Source organism: Mandrillus leucophaeus, unplaced genomic scaffold (genome assembly GCF_000951045.1).
Source record: "Mandrillus leucophaeus isolate KB7577 unplaced genomic scaffold, Mleu.le_1.0 Scaffold330, whole genome shotgun sequence".
NCBI lineage: Eukaryota > Metazoa > Chordata > Mammalia > Primates > Cercopithecidae > Mandrillus > Mandrillus leucophaeus.
In genome coordinates, this window is record NW_012103477.1 from 1,521,615 (window position 1) to 1,544,820 (window position 23,206).

At 45.5% G+C, this 23,206-nt stretch overlaps 1 long non-coding RNA gene across 1 annotated transcript; it reads left to right on the top strand.

Annotated features, from left to right (window-relative positions):
* Positions 1-10,039: 10,039 nt before the first annotated feature.
* Positions 10,040-22,626, top strand: LOC105545499. Its single transcript, XR_001006935.1, has 7 exons — positions 10,040-10,621; positions 13,557-13,591; positions 14,344-14,578; positions 20,717-21,130; positions 21,208-21,212; positions 21,293-21,393; positions 21,939-22,626. It is a non-coding gene; the product is annotated as an uncharacterized LOC105545499 (long non-coding RNA).
* The last annotated feature ends 580 nt before the right edge of the window (positions 22,627-23,206 follow it).

Genomic DNA, 23,206 nt, shown 5'->3' on the forward strand with positions numbered 1-23,206 from the left:
ATTTTATTCAGTCAAATTTCCTTTAGAGTAAACTCATTCTTCTTTGAGGTCAGTTTTAAGATGATCAACTATTGGCCAAGTATTTCTTGACTACCTCAACTGTTGACAATACTCTGCTAAGGTGCTGAGATGCAAAATAAGCTGTATTTTACCAGCAGCTGACAGGAGGATGAGTCCTCCCTTCCTTTCTTTTTATTTTTTTCCCCTTTGAGGCAAGGTCTTGCTCTGTTGCCCAGGCTGGCATATGGTGGTACAATCACGGCTCACTGCAGCCTCAAATTCCTGGGCTCAATCGATCTTCCTGCCTCAGTCTTTTGAGTAGCTGTGCCTACAGGCATGTGCCACCATAACTGGCTAATCTTATTTTATTTTATTGTAGAGACAGGGTTCTTGCTATGTTGCCCAGGCTGGTCGTAAACTCCTGGCCTCAAGCAATTCTCCTGCCTCAGCCTCCCAAAGTGCTGGGATTATAGACACGAACCACCGTGCATAGACCTTTCATTTTTCTTGAAGACGACATAGCTTGGCCAAGGAGCCAAGGTTTAATTTAAAGCAAGAAGTAAATTCAGAACAATGCAAGATGTCCAGTTGTGTGATGACGTGGAGTCTGTTTCCCACAGCACAGCAGTAACCCCATCCCTGGGGCATCTGGGCACAGCTGGTGCACAGCAGGGACAAAGCAGGCAGGGTGGTCTAGACAGCATGGCCTCCTCCCTCGGAGGCTTCACCCAGTGACCAAGACCCGTTCTGGTTCCCGGGCCTGGGCCCCATGAAGTGGCCCTGCTTCCTGGGGGAACTTACACTGTCTCAGATTCTGGGCCCGAGGCTGACCTTTCTCTCACTTTGGAATTGGGTCCAGAGTTTGAAATTGGCATGATGTGAATGGAATATGAAAATCTCCTGCAATTCAGCCATATAAGAAGGAGTAAAAGAAAACAAACAAATGAAAACTTCCTCATAATCCTCACTCCTTAAATTTGGGCTGTAAATAGCAATGACTTTCTACCAGACACTGTGGTATGGAAAAGGGAAAGAGTCATCGCCTGGTGGAGAAACCTGACAAACACTCCTCCACCAGGTAAGCATGAAAGCCAACACAACCGCGATGCATCAGCTGCCCTGGCTCTGATGTGATGGGAATAGCAACTTCACCTCTGGGGTCTTCCTTCCCTAAGACCCATAACCCCAGTCCGATCACGAGAAGATCATCAGACAAGTCCCACTAGAGGGACATTCTATAAATGCCTGGCCAGTCCTCAAAACTGTCAAGGTCATAAAAAACAAGGAAAGCCTGAGAAATACTGCTGAGCAGAGCCTGAGATGTGGTGACCAGATGCTACATGGTGTCCTCAGTGGGATCCTGGGACAGATAAAGGAGATTAGGTAAAAGCTAAGGAAATCCAAGTAAGGTATAGATTTTAGTTGACGTATCAATATGGGTTTGTTAATTGTTACAAATGTAGCATACTAGTGCAAAATACTAGTATTAATAGGAAAAACTGAATGTGGGGTATATGGGAACTCTCCAAACTGTTTTTGAAATTTTTCTGTAAAGCTAAAACTATTCTAAAATAAAAAGCTATTAAACATTTTCCCTCCTTTTACCAAGAATAGTCAAATTCATAGAGACAGAAAGTAGAATGATGGTTGCCAGGGGCTAGGAAGGGGGCACCAGAGGTTAAGGATTAATGAGGACAGAGTTCAGTTTTGCAAGAAAGCAAAGCAAAGCAAAGTCCCGTGGATAAATGCTGGTGAAGAATGCACAAAGAAGGGAGTGTAAATGTCATCGAACTGCACACGTAACAGAGGTTAAGGTAGTAAATTTTTTGTTATGTGTGTTTTACCATGAATAAACATTTTTTAAGGTTTTGACATTTGATTTTTTTTTCTTTTTAAGTTCTGGCATACATATGCATAAGATGCAGGTTTGTTACATAGGTATACATGTGCCATGGCGGTTTGCTGCACCTATCAACCCGTCATCCAGGCTTTAAGCCCTGCATGCATTAGGTATTTGTCCTAATGCTCTCCTTCCCCTTTCTCCCAACCTCCCAACAGGCCCCGGTGTGTGATGTTCCCTCCCTGTGTCTATGTGTTCTCATTGTTCAGCTCTCACTTATGAGTGAGAACATGCGGTGTTTGGTTTTCTGTTCCTGTGTTAGTCTGGTAAGGCTGGTGGTGAGACAGTGTGGTGATTCCTCGAGGATATAGAACCAGAAATACCATTTGACCCAGCAATCCCATGACTGGGTGTATGTCCAAAGGATTAAAAATCGTTCTACTGTAAAGACACACGCACATGTATGTTTATTGCAGCACTATTTACAATAGCAAAGACTTGGAACCAGCCCAAATGCCCATCAATGATAGACTGGATAAAGAAAACCTGGTACATATACACCACAGAATATTATGCAGTCATAAAAAAGAATGAGCTCATGTCCTTTGCAGGGACGTAAATGGGGCTGGAAACCATCATCCTCAGCAAGTAAACATTCTTTTTAAAACTTTCCTCATCATCTTCCATTGCAGCCTTGGCCCCTGGCCCCCCAGTGTGTGCCAAGGAGTGTCTTGAAAGCCTGCCTACACCTGTCCTCCCAGCTTTGCCTTCCTTTTGGGTCGTGCAGCTCAAGAGTAAGGCTCTGCACTCAACACCACCGTGCCTTAGGAGAACGTGCTGACCGCACGTCTCTGCACTCAACACCACCGTGCCTTAGGAGAACGTGCTGACCGCACGTCTCTGCACTCAACACCACCATGCCTTAGGAAGACGTGTTGACCGAACGTCTCTGCACTCAACACCACCATGCCTTAGGAGAACGTGTTGACCGCACATCTCTGCACTCAACACCGCCATGCCTTAGGAAGACGTGTTGACCGCACGTCTCTGCACTCAACACCACCATGCCTTAGGAAGATGTGTTGACCGCACGTCTCTGCTCCCACTTCCCTGTGGACTCAACACCCACTGGTTTCTGCCTGGTGCTGAACAGCTTCTCCCAGGGTCCTAAACAGCCCACAGTGGACAGATGTGTGGCTGACAGCAGCTGATCAGAAGAGTCCTCTTGTAACACAGTGGGGGAGAACAGATTTACCGCCTTTCCAAACATTTCTGATTCCTCCACGAATGTTTGAGAGCTGGACGGACGGTGATGACTGATGAGTCGTGTGTACTGGGCCCCCTGTCCTGGCATGGAAAACACACAGGTGCTCTCCTCCATGCAATTACCCTTCACTGCTTTCTAGCAGTGACTTATTTCCACCACCGATAGCACTCCCCTGGCCGCCTTCCCTCCGGGTGACAGCTCTTCACCTTGTTACGTGACAGGCTTCCTCTGCGCATGATAAATAGTCCTCATTTTCTTCCCAACAGTCCCACAACCAATAAAAAGCAATAAAAGTGAAATGACACACAAATTGCATCCCCAAAGGGCTGTAAAGGCCTAAGATGTTGCTGCATGCAATGATCAGATGAGATTCTTTGCCTTTAAACAAATAACCCTCATTAACAAACAGAGGTATTCAAATGAGGAGGAGGCAGGGCCTTGGGGGGCTTGGGCAGGGCAAAGAAAGGTGAGGAGGCTGATGCCAGCTCACCTCCAGGTGCTGGGGGCTCCGAGTGCATGTAGAATGGGTCAGGAAGCTTCTTTGGGATGATGGCAGATGACCCAGAGACACACCTGGCAATTTTGTGCAGTAGCAAATGGCCGTGTCATTGCTCTGGGTTTTGGGTTAGTGAAAATGATATTGCTGCAGCTTTTAAGAAGCCTCAAGAAGCACTGATCTCTGGTTTGTGCGTGCCATAATGATCAGATATGATCATCCCCTAGAATCTCCCCAGGAACCTTAACAAGAACAGATGCCCAGATCTTGGGCTTAGCGTTTCTGATCCTGTTGCTTTTGGAGGATGCCAGCATCTCTGTTTTTAAAGAGAAGTGCCTGCAATATGCAGCCAGGTTAAGAGCCTTGGGAAACCCAGGGTCCACACACAGCACACTGGCAGAGGCTTGTAATGTTCAAAGTTCTCCATTCTCTAAAGTGATGGACTATCAGCTCCTCTCCCTCCTGGCACCCTCCTCATGGGAACATGCAGCCTTTCCTGATTTACCAGAGAGGAGGAGGAGGGAGGAGAAAGCAGTGAATTCTGCCCAACTACCTATGCCAGTTTAACTTCCTCCTACTTACCGAGTGCCAGGTACCTGCTCAGTCCCTTCTCACACCAGCCCTGTGTGGCATCACTGTCCTCTTGGTAAAGATGAGGAATTAGGGCAGCAGCAGAAACCCAGGCTGCTCCCCATCCCTGCAGATCACACCTGGTTTGGAGTTGGGGTCCATGATTGGGCATCAGTGGATGCCAATGGGAGATGCTAGAACAGTCTACAGAGCTGGGCATTTGCAGAGTGAGCAGCCAAGGAGGCTTCCAATGAGAGCCAGGCTTGGCGGTGGCTCTTGGAGGCTCTCTGTGCACCCATAGGTGGGCTGGCTGGAGGAAATAACACACTAGAAAGTGTAGCGTTTGAGGTAACAGTTAGGAAATACCAAGTTACCAAGCGGAGTCACCACGGTTTGTTTTAAATGTGAACAATATTTTGCCTTTGGCTATTCCCAAAATGTTTTTCTAGAATGAGGGGCCTGAGTGTGCTTTGGCACGGGAGGATCCCTGCCTCACCTCTAGTCTTTCAGAGGGAAAAGAGTAAGGTAGGCTTTTGAGCTATAGGACACACACCAACCCCAAGCAAATACTGAAAAGTGCAGGTGTGGTTACCCTCTCTGGTGTGCCCCGCCCTCTCTGGGAAGCTCATTTTCCTTCCGTCAGCTGCAAGCAGGGTCCGTTGTCCCGGGCTTGGAGATGGCTTCATTCGCACCATCAGAGGCGGTCTCGCCTGCAGTCTTTTGCTTACAGCCACACTGGCACTTAAGGCTGCATCTCCTGCTTGACAGACAAGTCTATCATCCCCAGGAGGCACAGAATCATCACTCACTGTCACCCCAGCAGGGCCCCAAGGGGCCAGACAGGCAGGAGGCCTCCAAGCAGAGCCAGGGGAACCCAACGCATGTCGGTGAAAGACAAATCCTAAAAGTAACCTCAGAGAGACTTTGGCTGGGAGGGAATCATGGTCGTACCTTCTGACCTGTCCAGGCCCTGGGATCAGTCGAGCCACATGCCCAGCATTGTGGTGGCTCTGACAACACATCCACATAATTCCCTGGGCCAGGAGACAGACTGGAATATTTTTAAATTCCAAGCAGCGCTGAAACAAAAAGACAGTTCTGGGTACTTTTTTTTTTTATTTTTGAGACAAAGTCTCACTCTGTTGCCCAAGCTGGAGTGCAGTGACACAACCTCAGCTCACTGCAACCTCTGCCTCCCGGGTTCAAGCAATTCTCCCACCTCATCCACCCAAGTAGCTGGGATTACAGGTGTGCACTTGAACGCCTGGCGAATTTTTGTATTTTTTTGTGGAGACAGGTTTTTACCGTGTTGCCCAGCCTGCTCTTGAACTCCGACGATCGAACTATCTGCCCACCTTGGCCCCCCAAAGTGCTGGGATTATAGGCTTGAGCCACTGCATCTGGCCCTTGGTATTTCAGCTGACTAGGATCCCGCTTCACCAGGGTCCCTGGAATCCAGGCGTCGGGTTGACTGAGGTTTTCCTCCCCACAGAACAGAGAGAGAAGCCAGGGAAGACTAGAGTCCAGCAAGCATCACGTAGCCTCACTGGTGTGTTGAACACTTGGCAGTCACTAATATATCAGCTTTAATCATGAAAGCTGGACTTTTAGATGGGCATCAGGACACCTGGGGTGTTCTAGCTGAGAATATCAAAACAGATGTGAGGACTGTGAGGACAAAACAAGGCTGAAACAGTGAAAACATCTGACGCCAGCGAGGGCTGTGGTCCAGTCACACCACTTTCATCTGGGTGACTTTCAAGTTCCCCTTTAACAGGACCGTAGGTGGCAGGGATTCCACCACGCGTAGTGTAGATGCGCCAGAATCGGGATGCCGCTGGCGGGTGTCAGCAACGGGTTAGGCTATTTCTGGCGCAGACCAGCTGGTTCTCCCAGCCTACCCTTGTGACGTGGGCTCTGCTACCTTCCCTGTCAACATCATCACTGGAGGCTTTGTATAATTTACTCATTCATTCAGTAAGCATTTACATACCTCGGTAACATTTCCTCATTGGATTTAAATCACTGGAGACGGTTGTCTACGCTGGTGGGCCCGTAAGGAGACTAAAACAGACTCTGTCCCATTTTACAACTAGTGGGCAGGACAGGAGGAGGCCACCCATCCACAACAGGGAGAGAAGTCGGCAGTTTATGGAGTGATTATGATGAGCCCTGCACCGTGGCCGGCAGGTGCCCTGCGGTTTGGAATGTCTTGCTCCACCCTGTCAGGTGGGTGTTACTTCTTCCCATGGCAGGTGGAGATATGGAGATGCAGAAGGCGGAGCGATCTGCCCAGTCAGGACTCTGGCTTTGCTCCCTCTCTCCCCATATGTGAGGTTGCCCCTGTGCTGCACACACACACTGTGGAACAAGGAAGCACCCCATGGGTACTCTAAAAATGCAGGCAGAGCCCAAAGAGCTCGCCTGGAGAGCAGCACAGTCTGGAGAAGAGGCACAGTTAGGGCATGAGCCAGCTAGGAGAGGATGGGCAGGGTTCAGACAGTAGAAGTGACATTTCTAGTGTCTGAGCATCAGGCACCTTGCCATTCTGTCCACAACGGGAAGGCAGGAAGGGAATTGCCGAACAGGAAGAAAATTGCCTTCTCATTGTAGACAGAATGGCAAGACCCAAAGAGAGTTGGGAGAATGTGGGCCATCATTACAGAGTGGCACGTGGCCTGGAGTCCACCTCCCATGAAGGGAAAGAGCAGAGAACAGGATACAGAGCCCTCGGGGTCACTCTGCACAGTTCAGGTGCTCTTTGGGGAGCCTGTGTCCTGGAGAGGGCAGATCACTGTGCATGCATCCATGCTGTACAGGTTTATAAAATTCACACATGGCTCTTTTCTGCAGAGGTACCAGCCCCTAAGGTGGCTGAGACCCCAGGTCCCAATTTCTGCTGCTGTGCCCTTTGCTTGATAGATCACTGTCCACAGAGCTTTCCACAGAGCCCACCATCTCACCTGACCCAGGACTTCACACTTGCTCTTCCTCCTTCCCGGAATGTTTTTTTCCCTGAATCTTAACACAGCTGGCACCTCTCATCTTTCTCCTCCTCAGACAGGACTGGTCTGCCCACCCTCACCTAAGGCATGTACTTTGTGTCCTCAGTCACAGCAGCCTTTTTAAGTTTACCTGTGTCTCCTCTAATGATCACCTCAGTATTGTTTTAACTTGTATTCCTGGATGCCTGGGGATGCTGCCCAGCCATGCATGTGTTGATTGGCTGCCTGGAACCCTCCCCTGTGGCTTGCCTGTTGACGGTCTTTGCCTGTTTTACTGTTGGGTTGTCTTTTTCTTATGATTTGTAGAATTTCTTCATGTCTTATGAAAAGTATGACTATATCTCATAATCACCAGTCTCCTCCCCAATAGCTGTTTCTTTTATTTATGATGCCTTTTGACGGTGGTCACCAGCCATACAGAAGTTAGAGTTAGATACGGCCGAATGTGATAGCCTTTTCCCATGTGATTTCTGCTTTGGTCTTGTTTAAGAAATCCTTTCCCATGTGGTATGCTGAAGGTGGTCTATCATTTCTTCCATTTGTTTTCAAGGTTTGTTTTTCATGTTGGGTTTCAAACCCACTTAGGACTTACTTCTGTACATGATGTGAGCATCTAATTGTATTTTCCTTCCATATGGCTGGACTGTTGTCCCCGCACAATTTATTGAGCAGTCCCACTGATTTGTAATGCCTTCCATATCAGTTAAGATAAAGATCTACTGTGAGAAACACAAAGCCCCAAGATAAATGGCTGAAACTAGAAAGAAGTGTATTTCTCACTCAAGTGTGAGTCTGGGACAGCCTTTCCTGGGCCAGTCTGCTGGCTCTGCCAGGAACCCAAACTCCTTAATCCCTAGGGCATGACTGGAGCCTTCATGGTCCAAGGTGAAGTTCCCACCAACCCCTGAGTTTCCAGGTGGCATGATGGAGGGAAAGAGGGAAGGAGGGTCAAGGACAGGTCTCAGCTATATTCTAAGCCACCGTCCATCATCTCTGTCTCTTGCGTTAGCCAGACTTTTTTTTTTGCAAAGGAGTTGGCAATTCCAAGTAGCCTGGTTCTCAGACTTAGAGTGGACATCCAGCAGTCTCTACCACATCTTCCGTGTCTTATGCCAAAGTTATATATATGCAAATATATATTTCTGGATTTTTAATTCTGTTCTGCATATCTAGTTGCCTATTCAAATATGATAGCCCTTAATTACCATGGATACATCTTGACAGATAGAGCAATCTATCTATAGACAGTGATGTGTCTTGGATATTTGTCCCACCCAAATCTTACATGGAAATGTAACGCCCAATGTTGGAGATGGGGCCTGGTGGGAGGTGTTTGGGTCATGGGGGCGGATCCCTTATGGCTTGATGAGTTCGTTGAGATCTGGTTATTTAAAAGTGTGTGGTACCTCCCCCTGCCTCACTCTCTTGCTCTCTCACTTGCCACGTGAGACGTCTGCTTCGCTTCGCCTTCTGCCATGATGAAAGCTTCTGGAGGCTTCCGCAGAAGCCGAGCAGATGCCAGCACCATGCTTCCTGTAAAGCCTGCAGAACCATGAGCCAATTAAACTTCTTTTCTTTATAAATTACCCAGCCTCAAGTGTTTCTTTATAGCAAAGCAAGAATGACCTAACACAGATAGAATGGTGGAAATGAGCCTCCACCCCTTTCTGTCTTCCCCCCGCCCCGGCATCTCTGCGATTCTTCTTATCCTCTTCCATGTGAATTTTAGTGAGAATAGGTGTATCAAGTACGGCAGCACTTTTGACTGTGAATTTTATTGAATTTCATTGAAATTATAGATACATTTGGGGAAGCATTGATTTATTTATGGTATTACTCCATCTACCTATGAACATTATAAATCGCTCCGTTTATTCAGTCTTCTTTTATATCCTTCAATAATATTTTATAACTCTCTTTTCTAGCTCATCTTTCCTTAGATTTATTCCTGGGTAACTTACAGTTCTTGTGGTTTGGGTAAATCTTTTTTTTTGGTTTGTTTTTTTGATGACATTTTTGAATGGACTTTTCCTAACATACAGAACGACTTCTGATTTTTGAATATTGATTTTGAATCTAGATTCACTTACTAGTTTTAATAGGTAGTCAGTAGAATGTCTTGGAATTTCTCTGTAGTCTATTTATCTGCAAACAACAGCATTTTGCCTTTTCATCCCAATTCACATTCTGTCAGTTCTGTTCCTTGCATTGAATTGGCCAGCACCTGCAGAAAAGTATCAGGAAGGCACCATGATAGCAGCATTCTAGAAAGTTCCTGATGTCATTATCGTTTCGTGACTCTAAAGTTTCGTCATGAAATTCAGTGTTTGCTTTTTCTCCTTCTCCTCGGCACCTCTTTCCCTCCCTTTCCTCTTCCTTTTCTGTTACTCTTTATCAAATAAAGGATGTCTTTATCAAATAAAGGATGTTTTTGTCTTTTCTCTCTCGCTTTGGATTTCCTAGGAGGTCTCTGGTTTGTCAGTGTTCCGTTCTCGTTTGCTTCTGTTACCGGCGGCAAATCTGTACAGTTCTGCAGCAACCTCAATTCTTGCCTCCTCAAAAAAAAGAATCCGACTGAGGGGCACAAGGCAGAGGGGGAAACTGAGGCAAGTTTTAGAGCAGGAGTGAACGTTTATTTAAAAACTTTAGAGTAGGAATGAAAGGAAGGAAAGTACACTTGGAAGAGGGCCAAGAGGGTGACTTGAAAGATCAAGTGTGTGGTTTGACCTTTGACTTGGGGTTTTATATGTTGGCACGCTTCCAGAGTCTTCCGCCTCTTCTCACCTGACTCCTCCCTCGGGGTGGGTTGTGCACATGCGCAGTGGCCTCCCAGCGCTCAGGAGGGGAGCATGCGCAGTGTGTTTACTGGAGTTGTGCGCATGCTCACTTGAGGCATTTTTCTCTTACCAGCGCGATGTCACTAGGAGGTCATGCACCGGTTAAACTCTGCCATTATGCATCTTACTGGGCATACTCGAGCCCACTGGCCCAACTCCTGAGATCTTATCAGGAAGCTGCTGATCACCAGTTTCAAGTGTTTCTGTTTACTGGGAGACTGCCTTTCTCTGGCACTGGCTGACACCAATTTTTATTTTAGAGACAGTTAACAACGGCCTGACCATCACCTGATGAATATCAGGAATGTAGCCTGACATTCCTGGTGTGTGTGGTGGGGGGTCCGAGGGGAGCGCTCTTCTGCGCTGCTCATGTCTGACTAGTTGGATTCTGCAGAGTGGAAGTGGGAAACTCCTTCTGACGCTGGCCACCTGTCTCCATGTGAAGGCAGATCCATTTGAGTGACATTCCGAGGCAGTACCTCAACTGCCTCTCACTTCCCAGGACAAACAAACCCCCTTGACCATGATGCACTTTTTGTGAATGCATTGTGAGACTGGATTTTCAGATATTTCATTTAGAATTTTTGCATCTATATTCTTTGGGAGGTTGGCCTATAATTTTCATTTCTCATAATGCCCTTGCTCAGTTTTGATATCAAATTATACTGGCATCAGAAAATGAGTATTTTATTTGCTTCATCTATTCTGGAACAATTTGTATAAGAAGACAATTTTCTGTTTCTTGAAGCTTTTGTGAAACGCTCCTTGAAAAATCACCAGAGCCTAGTGTCTGAATGATTTTTATAAATTTTACCTAAAAACCATTTCTTCTAGGTGTTCAAATTTATTGTCAAAAAGTTGTGCATGATAGTCCTATGATTTTTAACCTTCCTTTTGCATCTCTTTTTATGTTCCTAGTAATGCTTTGTGCCTGCTTTTTTCACCATGATCTGTCTACTCAGTTGAGTATTTTTTTTTTCGTTAGTTTCCAAAGAAACATCTTTGGTTTTATCCATCAGCCATATTTTGTTTGTCCTTTCTGATTTCTTAATTTCTGCCCTTATCTACTGTTGATTTTCTTCTCCTTCTTATAGGCTTACTCTCTTTTATTTTAGTTGGTTCTCTAATTGAATGATTAGCTTATTTTATAACATTTTTAAATGCATTAAAAGCTATAAATTTACTTAAAGAATTGCTTTAGCTATATCTTGTGAGTTCTGACATAAAGTGGGATTTTTTTCTATCAATTCTAAATATTTTGTCACTGCTACTATGATTTTTCTTTAATCCGTGAATTATGTTATATGTAGTTTTAGTACATCGTTGTATACATATTTATTACAAATGTCTGCTTTTAGCATTACTCTTTTAAATGGCATATAGAAGGATTTTTAAGTTATCTAATTAATCTCTGTCTTTAATAAGTAATACTGTCACATTTGTTGTAAGTATTGGTATATTTATCTCTATTTTTGTTTTTTATTGATACTAGCTTCCATTTTCTCTATGTATTGACTTGTTGTTTTCGACACAACTTTTCTTTTATATTTTTTCCTACCAATTTGGAAGTTATTATAGTATATCTCTCCATATATTTTAGCTGGTACACTTAAATTGTTAACATAACAACTGTCTATTTTTCTAACAAAGTCTAAGGTTATTTGATGTTTCCCTCCTTTTCCAGTTTTCCCCACCCTACATTATTATCTTACATTTTAATTCGATTTTCTTAAATACAAATTTCCAATTAGTGGTTAAACACATTCACCAAAATACTTTTATTATTACTATTTTTTTTTTTTTTTTTTGCTCAGTATTATCTCTAGCAGACCACTCCTTCCCCTTTGGTTCACTTTTCTTCTTGCTAGAATATATCCCTTAGTAGCTTTCTCTGGAACCATCTGAGGGTGGTAAATCATGTTTTCTTCCAGTTCATATTCTAAAAATATCTTGGCCTCTTTTGCCCTCACTCTTGAATAATGGCTTCACAGGGTACATCGAATATGGCATTTGCAGTTAGTTTTCTTGACACTCTGAGGCTATTTATTCATTGTCGTCTAGCATCTACTGTCACTGAGGAGACACTTGTTGCCAGTCTCATGGTCATTCTTTTGTCATAATGTCTCTTTTCTTTTTGGTACCTCTAAATATTTTGTTTCATCTTTCTGCACTGCAACAATGTTTCATCATAATTTGTGTGTGTGTGTGTGTGTGCACGCACGTGTGGAGATATACACACACACACACACACACACGTATATATTTATCCTGCTCAGCACTCCAAGTGTTTCATTAGCTGAAAGTTCCTGCTTTTTCATTGAATCTAGAAAATTTCTAGCCATGCTTACTTCAAATATTGTTTATTTGCCATTCCCCTTGTTTTCTCCTTCCTGTGTGGTGGGATCTCAATTTCTTTCCCATATATCTTATCTCTCATGTCTTAAGATGTTTTCTCTGTGTGCTGCATTGGAAGGAGCTTCACAATACTATCTTCCAGTTCACAAATCGTTCTCTGACCAGGTTCATATCCATTTGTAATTTTTAAAAGTTCCAGGCTGGGCGCAGTGGCTTATGCCTGCAATCCCAGCACTTTGGGAGGTCGAGATGGGTGGATCACTTGAATCCGGGAGTTTGAGACCAACCTGGGCTACATGGCAAAATCCCGTCTCTACAAACAATACAAAAATTAGCTAGTTGTGGTGGTTCACGGCTATAGTCCTGGTTACCAGGGAGGCTGATGTGGTAGGATCACCTGAGCATGGGAGAGTGAGGCTGCAGTGAGCTGTGATCACGCCACTGCACTCCAGCCACCTGGATGACAGAGTGAGACCCTGTGTCAAAACGATAAATAAATAATGACTATATGTTTCACTTCTAGGATCTTGAATTGAGCTTTAAAAAGTGATCTGTTTTTAATTCATATCTAATTCATAATCTTTTCTTATTTTTCATGTATTTCTTTCTTTACATCTTTGAGACCTTTAGACCTTTGAGACCATAAGGTATTCTATAGACATCTCAAGGTTTCCTGTTGTTTGCATTTCATTGGTGATGAACGTCTTAACTGATAATTGTCGCTTTAGTGTAAATCTTTAATGTAAATCTTCTTCATGCTGTTCAGAACCTTCTGTTGAGTGGGTCTCTCTCCCCCTCTGCCCTCCACCTGACCCCATTTGGTGGTTCTGCAGGTGCCTTTTCTCTGCCCCTGAGAATCCTGGTCAGAACCACGCTGCATTGGAGGCCCCTGCTCCAGCCTGTCAAGATGCTGGGGAGAGCACAGGTGCAGTCACAGGGCAAGTGGCAGCTTAGCCCAAGTCTGGACCACGTGGCTGCTCTGCCCACACTGGGACCGGCTCTTCCCGGCCTCCTTACACTCGCTCCAGGCTTCATCCATGAATCTAGCTGGGGTGTCCTGCTATGTGGGGTGCCTGGGTCCCTGTCAGTTTCAGAAACCAGATCCCTACCACTTCCAATAGACTCTTGCCCTGGAGCCCTGCATGTCCACAGCTCTGCCTCCTCCTAGCACGTGCCTCTATTTCAGGTACACGGAGTGCCTTCTTTTGGTTTAGAGCTTTGGTAAGTACTTAGTATAAATTCGATTGACCTTTGCTGTGTTGGAGAGGAGAGGACAGTTCCAAGTCTGAACTCAGTTGTAAAGTTTCCTAACAGTCCAGCCCCACATCACCCCACGGCCTGGCTCACTGGAGATGTCTCTGAGTAGGAATGAACGAAGCAGAGTCGGTTCCTCCAATCTCATGTATTTTAGTATTTTAGGTTACTAAGAGTCTTCTCCCTCTGAAGTTATAGAGAGGGAGCTTTCCAGTGCAAGGGAGACCCAGGGCACAGTCTGTTCCTGTAACTCCAAGGCCACCAGGAGTCCACAACCAGGCTCCCTATCCACGGGGTGGAGTGGAGCCTGCAGGAGACGGAGGCAGGGCCCATCAGACGCCTGATGGAAACAGGGTCCCTACACAACTGTGTCAGGGGCAAAAGCCATGAAGGGAGATAATGAGGCTGCTTTTGGATGGGCTGGTGATGCCGTCTTTCCTAATGAGATGTTAAATGAAGTGATGGCAGGCACAGAATCCACTGATTTGGGAAAAGATGTTCAATGAATTTCCATCTTCAAGTGCACTTATTAGCTGCTGCCTGACGTGACAAACTGAAAAACTTGGAGATGAAATTAGTGGTGTCGGCTTGTCATGACCCAGCTCAGTCTGAGTGGATATGCGTGCGTGTGTGTGTGTGTGCGTGTGTGTGTGTGTGTGTGTGTGTGAGGGAGGGAGAAAGAGAGTGAGGGAGCATTTTCTTAAATAACTAGAATTCAGGGGGCTCCGTATTAGAAGCATATGTAGCTGTTCCAGCTTCAGCTGCCTCAAGTCTGCCTAGGCCTCCTGCATGAGGTCATCAGTCTTAATAAAGCTACTGACCCACACATTTGGAATTGTACTGACTTTTCACAGCTAACAGCCAACACATTGCCAAGAAGCAATTCAGTTGTTGGGGATATCACATCATGCCAGGGAAAGAGAGATGGAATTCAGAAAGCCTGGGATATTGCAGGTAATTACTAAAGCATGTAGTTTATAGATCAATTTGCTCCATCTACTCAAATCCAAATAGTCTAGGACCTCAACTGCATGGAAATCTCTGAAAATATTTGTGTTAAAAGCCCCTTGGTAAACATTCCCTGTGGTGCATTTGGAGCACAGGCAATAAAAGATGTTTTGTTTCAGTGCCTTCTTCCCGTGATTTAAAAAGGAAATGGGAGAACTGTGCAGTCACACTGCCATCCCGCATGCATGTGGAATCTGCTCAGCCCCGGTGGGGCATCTATTGGTGCACCGAGGGGGAGGGCAGGGGCCCCAACACGCAACACAATTTATATCAAAGCAAGGAGTGGCCAAGTATTCTCCTTCTAAAAATTCAGTTGCTTTAATTTCATGTTTAAAGTGGCACAGACCCTATCCTATAAAGAGAGCATGAAAAATTGAGCAGTGTTAGACTGCACTGAAGTAATAACATCGATTAAAAAAAACCAAAAAGGGTACCTGTAATCCCAGCACTTTGGGAGGCCGAAGAGGGTGGATCACACGAGGTCAGGACTTCAAGACCATCCTGGGCGATTTGGTGCAAACCTGTCTCTATGAAAAACAGAAAAATTAGATGGGTGTAGTGGTGCATGCTTGTAATCCTAGCTGCTTGGGAGGCTGAGGCTGGAGGATCACTTAAACCTGGGAGGCAGAGGTTGTAATGAGCCAAGATCATGCCACTGAACTCTAGCCTGGGTGTCAGAAGAAGACTCAGTCTCAAAAACAAGCAAAAAAGTTAAAAAATAAAAAATAAAAAATAAAAAGAGGTTGATGCTGCCATTAGCAAAAGTGCAGTTACAGTGACCAACAGTCATCCATGTTCACATCTCTTTGAAAATTTGTATTATAAAAATGTTTGTATGTATATGGCTTCTATTGGATTGAAAAGACCTGACATTGATAATGCATTTCATAACAAATATAATTTAATGATGTGATGAACACAATGCATCCCTAATAATGTCACGATGCTTTCATTCACACAGGAAATAATTTTAAGCTCAGGTCATGTGTTTTAAACTGTGTTGGAGGCAGGGGCACTGTGGAGAACGTGCAGTAGAAGCTCTCTAACCTCACTTAATTTTCATTCTGGTGAGGGGGAGGGTGGCTTCAAGAAACAAGTCAGCAAAGGAGGTTATTTCAAGTTATGATCATTGCTGGGGAGTAATCACAAAGGCAGGTGACGGGTGTGTATATGGGGTGAGGCAGCTCTCAACCCGTCTCTTCCCCATGGCAGATTCTCCATTCTGTCTCTCAGTACCCCCAATTCTTCATTCATGAGGCTTATTACCATTCGCTTTCCATGAGCCCCATGTGGACAGGGGCTTTATCCATCTCCTTTGCTTGGTCATCTCTGGGTCCAACATCCAGCCTGCCTGTGGCCATTAACATTCTACATGAAGGGACCAGTCTACCAATGGAAACTTTGGCTGCCTGGTCTTGTCTCGGATGACTTCAGAATTATCGTAATCCTGTTCTTTTTAATTATTTCCACCATTCTGCTGTATGCAGTTTATGTTACAATTATACGTTGGCAACTAAATCTTTAATTGTCCTCTACTCATTTCATGGATCACTAGGAACCTTTTTCCCCCCAACTAAATTACTTCTCAAGGGCAAGGATATGTCTTCAATTTCTTTATAACTCCTCACCATCAACGCATTTGAGCACTAATGTCTGGGCCGAGCCCAGTGCTCAATCCATACTTGCCAACATCGTAGAATGTGTATTATTCCCTGCACAGTCAGTGGGGCTCTGCCGCTGGAAGAGAGAGGAAGCTTGGATAATTGAAATATCCCCATTTCAGATATTACTGACTAAGGTTAGGTAAGGGCAAGTCAGACTGACTTTCATATCTTGGGGTTTTATTTCCTGCTGTTTCTTGTACGTATTCTTTCAGAAAACCTTAAGAAGGAAAAGTCTGGGCCACAGAGAAAACAGGGAGGTGAAGAAAGATTCTCAAATGTTTTTCTTCAGAAGTCAAGAGATTGCTCTAACCAGTTTCAAGAAACAGCAACAACAGAACCCAAAGGCCATGATGAATCTGTTATGTTCTCTCTCCCTCTTCCCTCCTCCTCCTTCCTTCCCTCCCACTCTCCTTTTGGACACAATCAGCTCCAAATGGAATAAACAAGGAAAATGATGCTTAGGTGGTTTCCACAAAAACTGATGTGCTGATCACCATGAATGTGCTGGGAATTCAGGATGCACAAGGCCTCCAGGAGTTTATGCCTACTGGACTTGACAAGTGGACGAGTTGGGTGTTAAAGAAGTAGCTGCAAATGAGATGTAACACACAGTATCTGGGTGGAGTGGGATGAGCCTCTTAGACATGGCAGGTTGGGATTCAAGCACAGAGAGCCCTTGGGTTCTCTGCCAGGACACAAGCATCCTCTTGCTACTCTTGTCCTCTCCCTCAGGCAAAATTTTTCCCTTTCTTCATGCTCTGCCCTGCCACAGACCTTTCTCTAACACCCGAAAATGACTGGTCTTGCCTTTAGCATTTTTTAGTCCTTATCACACAACAAAAGATTGGCTGCTATTTTATCTCCATTCAGAGAGAGGCAGTGTGGCAGGGTGGACAGGCTATCCGTGTAGATCAATAAGACATGGCCTTGACATTTACCGGCTATTAGATCTTGGCTGAGTTACTCAATGTCTTCTGACTTCCATTTCCCCTTCTGCTAAATGGAAACAGTAATTACCACCCACTGGGTGAGAAAGAAGATCCAGTGAGTTAAGGCTGGCAAAGCGTCTTGCAGATTAGAGAGTGCTCTCTGAATGTTAGCTAGTTATCATGACTGTGGGTTGGTTTCTATCACCAAGGAGTCTAAAATGTAGTTAGAGAGGCAGAGTTCTATTTTGTGCTCCCTTTCTGTTCTAATGAGTCTGAACTATCAGGAGAACAGAACAGGTGGTCATCTTTTGATAGATGAGTATAGGGTATGAATCTATTCCACAAACATTTATTAACCAAACACCTGCTACAGAAACCCTCTGTTTGACCCTGCAGACAACATAAAAATGAGCAAAATAGCATCTCAATATAATCACTTTCTTTTTTCTTTCAGGGAAATCCCATTTTGTCTGATGATATTTGTGGTTGGCAGAATAATGCTCTCCCAAAGATGTCTATGTGCTCATTCTTGGAACCTCACATATGTGACCTTACATAGCAAAGGAGAATGAAGATTGCAGATAGAATTAAGGCTGTTCAGCTGACCTTGAACTGGGGAGAGGATCATGAATGACCCACGTTGGCCCAAAGTAATCTTTAGAATCTTTAAAAGTGGAGGAGGAAATTGGAAGAAACAGTCAGAGAGAGAGAAGCATGAGAAAGACTTGGCCCAATGTTGCTGGTTTTAAAGATGGAGGGGGCCACCAGCTCAGGAATGTAGGAGACCTCCAGAAGCTGGAAAGGGCAAGGAGGTAGATGCTCCCCTTTTGTCTCCAGAGGAATGCAGCTCTGCTGCTGATGCAGGATGTTTTACTTCTTTGCTTAGCTAGGTCCAGGTTCTTGTCTCACAACCAGGAAGAATTAGGCACACAAACACTTCAAGACTAAGTGGAATAAACTTTATTAAATGAAATGAAAGCTCACAGCAAAGAGAGGGTTCCTGAAAGCAGGTTCCCAGTTGCCCCATTCCCAATTGAATACCAGGGTGTGAGTGAGTGTGTGTGTGTGTGTGTATACACACACACACGGGGCCAGGTTTCCTATTTGTATAAGGCACAAATTCCTGGTGGCTCTAACCCATCACCCCTGTGTGCATGCAGGCCCTTAGTCCACTGTGTGCCCCACTGTGCAAATTCCTTTATCTGCACAAAAAATCTGGTATAAGCACTTGTGGGACAGGCCAGAGGTTCTCTAGGGACCCTTCACTTAATGTCTGCCTAAAGCAAGTTGGCTAACTCCTTTCACTGCCACCTTGATTTCAGCCCAGAGAGACCCATTTCAGACTTTGACCTCCAGAACAATGAGATAATAAACTTGGGCTATTTTCACTACAATCTTGCAGTAATCTATTATAGGAGCGATAGGAAAAAAACCACTATACTCATCATGCTCTTCTTTTCAAACATTTATTTCATTCAGCCAATGTGTATTGAGTGCTTACTTTGTATCAGCCATGGATAAGTACTCAACATGAAATGATAGCTGGGGACCAGATATGATTGGTCCCTGGCCTCACGGAGCTTACAGTCTAGCTGAGAATACAATGTTAATCAAATAGGGGGGAGATTAGCAATTGTCACGAGGGCTGAACAGAATGGGTACATGGCTCATGTCTTCTATTATCCCAGGCAATTTAGCAATGTTTCAGAAAATCACCCTGAGTCCAATCTGCCGGTTCTCATCCAGTCACCTCGTCCTCCAAGGATCAGAGAAAGGCAGGGACAGAGTTGGCAGCAGAGGCAACCTTGTCCCCAAAGTGCTGGAGTACCTATTCATCAGAGTGAAGCACTTGACCAACCCCTCTTGACATTCCACCTCTGACCCTTTTGAGGCCAGCTGGATTGGCCAGGCTACCTCCTTCTGTCTTTTTTTTTTTCCTGCACTGTCAATCAATAGAAAAGACATCAGAGACATTTACGAAGCACAACTAATCAGTCAAGCATTCAATTAATTAGGCAATCATTTTTCTGCACTTGATTTTCATTACAGTGAGTTTATTTTCGTTTCTTGTGTAGGAAAAAACAGGTGTTCACATTTAGCTTCATCAGCTTCCTGTTGCCGTTGGATTCATGTGTTATTTTAAAAATAGGTTTATTTTAGGGGAAAATGTGACCTGGGAAAACCCACTTGTATTTACTCCCCAAGGTTGCTGCTTTTGTTGTGGTGTTGGTGGTGGTATTTTTCCCCTGCAACACTGGGACAGTTTAAAAACATAAATGAAGCTATATCACATTCCATCCACCATTGCTGAAGCCTTTGTTCCTTCTCACAAGTTACGCCTTTTCCTTTCTCAGAGAGGAAAGAGGCCTAAATTTACCTTTACTAGGAGCCTCTGAAACAGGTTGGCCCCAATATGGGTGGTGGTTAACATTATTTCCTAAGAGGCGACTCTGTTCCCCCACTGACAACTTCCAGGCCCCTCCCAAGGGGCTCAGAACTGCAGGAAACCCAGACCCAGTGGCATAAGGCTGGCCGCGAGCCCAGGTGCAAACCCAGAATCATGACCTGCATACACACATTTCTCACTGCCTCCAGGATCAAATCCCCCATGCTGAGGCTCACAGGTCCTGGGATGAAAATGCTGCTCCCTGAATTGCAATTGTCTTTGTGGTGCAAATAACAGACTTAAGGATATTCATGTTAATTACTTTTCCCGAGAGTCATTCTAAAGGGAAGAAATATACCAGTCTGCTTTCCGTTTTCAGATGATGTTGGCGGGCTTGTCCTCCAGCCCAACTGCACTTGTGAGGTCTTTAAAGCACAAGTGAAGATGGTTAAGGTGCCCCTCTCCATCTCTCCCTCTCTTGTCTATTTTCCCTTTGTTTGTGATACGAAGGGTTAATGTAAAAATAGATGTTCTCCAGGCATCATAGAGTTCCTCTTTAGGTTCCCATGGAAACCGAGCAGCGCAAGTATGTGAAGAATTTTTTTAAGTTAGCCCAAGATTTTATCCTCCAAAGATTTAGGGTCATTCTGCCTTATGGTTTGGGGAAAATTTTTTAAAGATTCTAAAAAAGTAATTAATAAAATATCTTCACCTGCTCTCCATCGTCCCCCACCTATTCACAGAGCATTCTTTTATTTAAAGTGTCCAACATAAAGGTTATTTTGTGACATTTCAAATAATGCAACCCCTTAGGGTATTTTTTTAAGTCCTTTTGCAACAAAGTTTCTTCTACCCAAACTCAGAAGAAGGAAACAAAAGAGATATTTCTTTCCTTCGATTTAAAGTAATTTGGAATTGCTGCTGGGGTTAGATTATGAGAAACTGTCCACCAAGGAAACAAGTTTGATCACCACCCCTGAACTGCAGTGATGACATCCCATGGGGACACACAGGACCAACAAAATACTGAGAAACCCGAGGTTCTTGCTCTGCCCATGGAGCTCTGAGTTGCGAGTTGCGGCTGCTTCTTGCTGCTCCTTTTCAGTTCAGATAAATTGCACTTGGTCAAAGGAAATGTCCTAAGGGCATTGCAGCTGCAGCTGCAGAATGAAGAAGACATACAATTAGGGCTTTTGTCACTGTCGCTTGATTTCATTAAAAGGCATTAGTTCTCTGCGAGATGTATGGGGTCAGAGAGGACAGGAGCCAGCAGCTCCCAGTGCAGCAGCAAGGCCGGCCCAGGTGACCACCTGGAGCATCGTTTCTGCTGCCACATGCGTGGGCTGCACCGTGCCCTGCTCAGCCGTACCCTACTCCATCTCCCTCGCCAGGCCTGAGACCGGCCCCCAGTGTGTTGTGACTCCTGAGGTCTCTCAGCTGTCCCTCAGCTCCCAGGAGAATTGCTCTCCACTGCAGAAGCCGCCTGATCGGAAGGCTGACCCCTCTCCAGGACTGACTGGTAAAGATACAAAGGTCCCCTTGCAGCAATGGTGGAGCACCCTGCAGAGCAGTTTGGGCTCTGGCCTCTCCTTTGAGATCAGGTCAAGGCCTGAGTCATCCTGGCTTGAGGTGGGATGAAGGTCTCCTCTACCTCCAGGCTCCTTCCTTCCCTCCTTTATAGGTTTATCCTGACAGTAACTTCTCCCCAGGTCAGAAGATCTCTTAGGCTCTGTTTCTAGGGAGCCTGACCTGCTGCCAATGCTCCTAGCTAGATTTTGTAAGGTAAAGATACCCTTTTGTATGGGTTGAGTTATGTCTCCTTAAAGGATGTCAAATTCCTGACCGCTACTATCTGAGAATGTGACCTTATTGGAAATTGGATCTTTGCAGATCACCAAGTTGACAAGAGGTCACTGAGGTAGGCCTTACTCTAATAAGAAATGTCAAAGGTCAATGTCAAAGGACAAATCAAGTGTTTAAGATCAATGCCAAAGGACAAATCAAATGTGAAAGTCCATGTCAAAGGTCATATCAAATGTGTAAGGTCAGTGCTAAAGGACAAATCAAATGTCAATGGTCAATGTCTAAGGACACAAGTGTGTTCCTGACAAGGTCTCTCTCATTGACAAAGCTTTTGTCTGCCTTGGCCACCCCCAGTTGCAGCCCAGTTGCAGCAGGAGCCCTGCTGAGTCCACAGTGAGAGTCCCTGTCCACGGAGTCTCCTCTTGGTGTTTCCATCCACCAGCCCCTCATGGGCTCCCAGACCGCAAATTCCAGGTGTCTTCATTGCATTTGGCATTGATCTCAGTCTCCCTCTTCCATTGCAGTGGTCTTGAATAAAGTCCTCCTTACTGTTTTACCAAGGGACAGGGTAAGCGTTCAACAAACATCTTATACAAAGAGGAAACCTGGCACAGAAGTGGACACGCACTCAGAGGGAAAATGTCATGTGACAATGAAGGCAGAGATCAGGTGATGCATCTGCAAGCTGAGCAACCCCAGGAATTGCCAAAAACCACCAGGAGCTGGAGAGGCCTAGACAGACCCTCCCATGGAGCCTCAAGGGAGCCTGCCCTGCCCATGCCTTGATCTCTGACATCCGACCTCAAGAACCATGAGAGAACCCCTTTCTGTTGGTGAAGAGTCTCAGTCTGTGGTCCCCTGTCCTGGCAGCCCTGGGAACCTGACCCCCGGTCTCTCTGCATCCCTGGCATCGCCCTGCCTCCCCCTCTTGTTCTCCAGTGAACCTGACACACTCTCAGTGAGACAGCCAGGTGGCAGGGGGTCCTCAGAGAAACTCCAGCCAGCCCGCTCACTGGGAATGCACACTGAAGTGGAGCCACAGGAGTTGGCGCTGTTTGCAGCAGGGAGGAGCCCGGCCACTCCTCCTTCTGGTTGGAAGCTGGGATTTATTCTGTGAGGCAGGAAGCCTATAATGGGGAGATTCTTGTTCTGCTGAGTCCCTGTTCCCCCTTTATTTTCTTTTTTGCCCAATAAATGCTATTAGTCTTACCCTTCAAATTGGTCTTCGGGCCTAATCTTTCATGGCCATGTGACAAGGACACTGTCTTTAGCTGAGCTAAGGAAAAGTCCTGCAGCATCAGAAGACTGAGTCCCAGCTCCTTTGTTCCAAGAGCCGAGCGTCCTCATGGATTGTGCAGAGGAGGTCAGCACAGGTGATCCAGAGGACTGAGGCTGTTGGAGGGGGACCTCAGGGGCAGATATCAGGGACTGCATCCAGAACTAGGCCACCTGGGCATCCTTCTGAGGCAGGTTTCTCTCCACGTGCATGACGTGGCCCTTCCACACAGCTGTCACAAGCCAGGAGGCTCACATGCTTTTGGGACTCTCGGGCCATTATGAGTCCCAAAGGGTGGTGCAGGCTGAGGTTGCGCTTCCCTGCCAGCCCAGCACAATAACAGTAACAGTAACATGCTTCTCCAGACCAAAGAGGCTGCTCTCAGTGTAATAAATGATGGCAGGGACTTCGAAATGTGCTTTTCCAGTGAACAACAATGTTTGCAGCATGTAGTCATCAGGCACACCTAATTGGCTCCGGAAAGTGTTATGTTGTGAATTAAGATGACTGACGGGG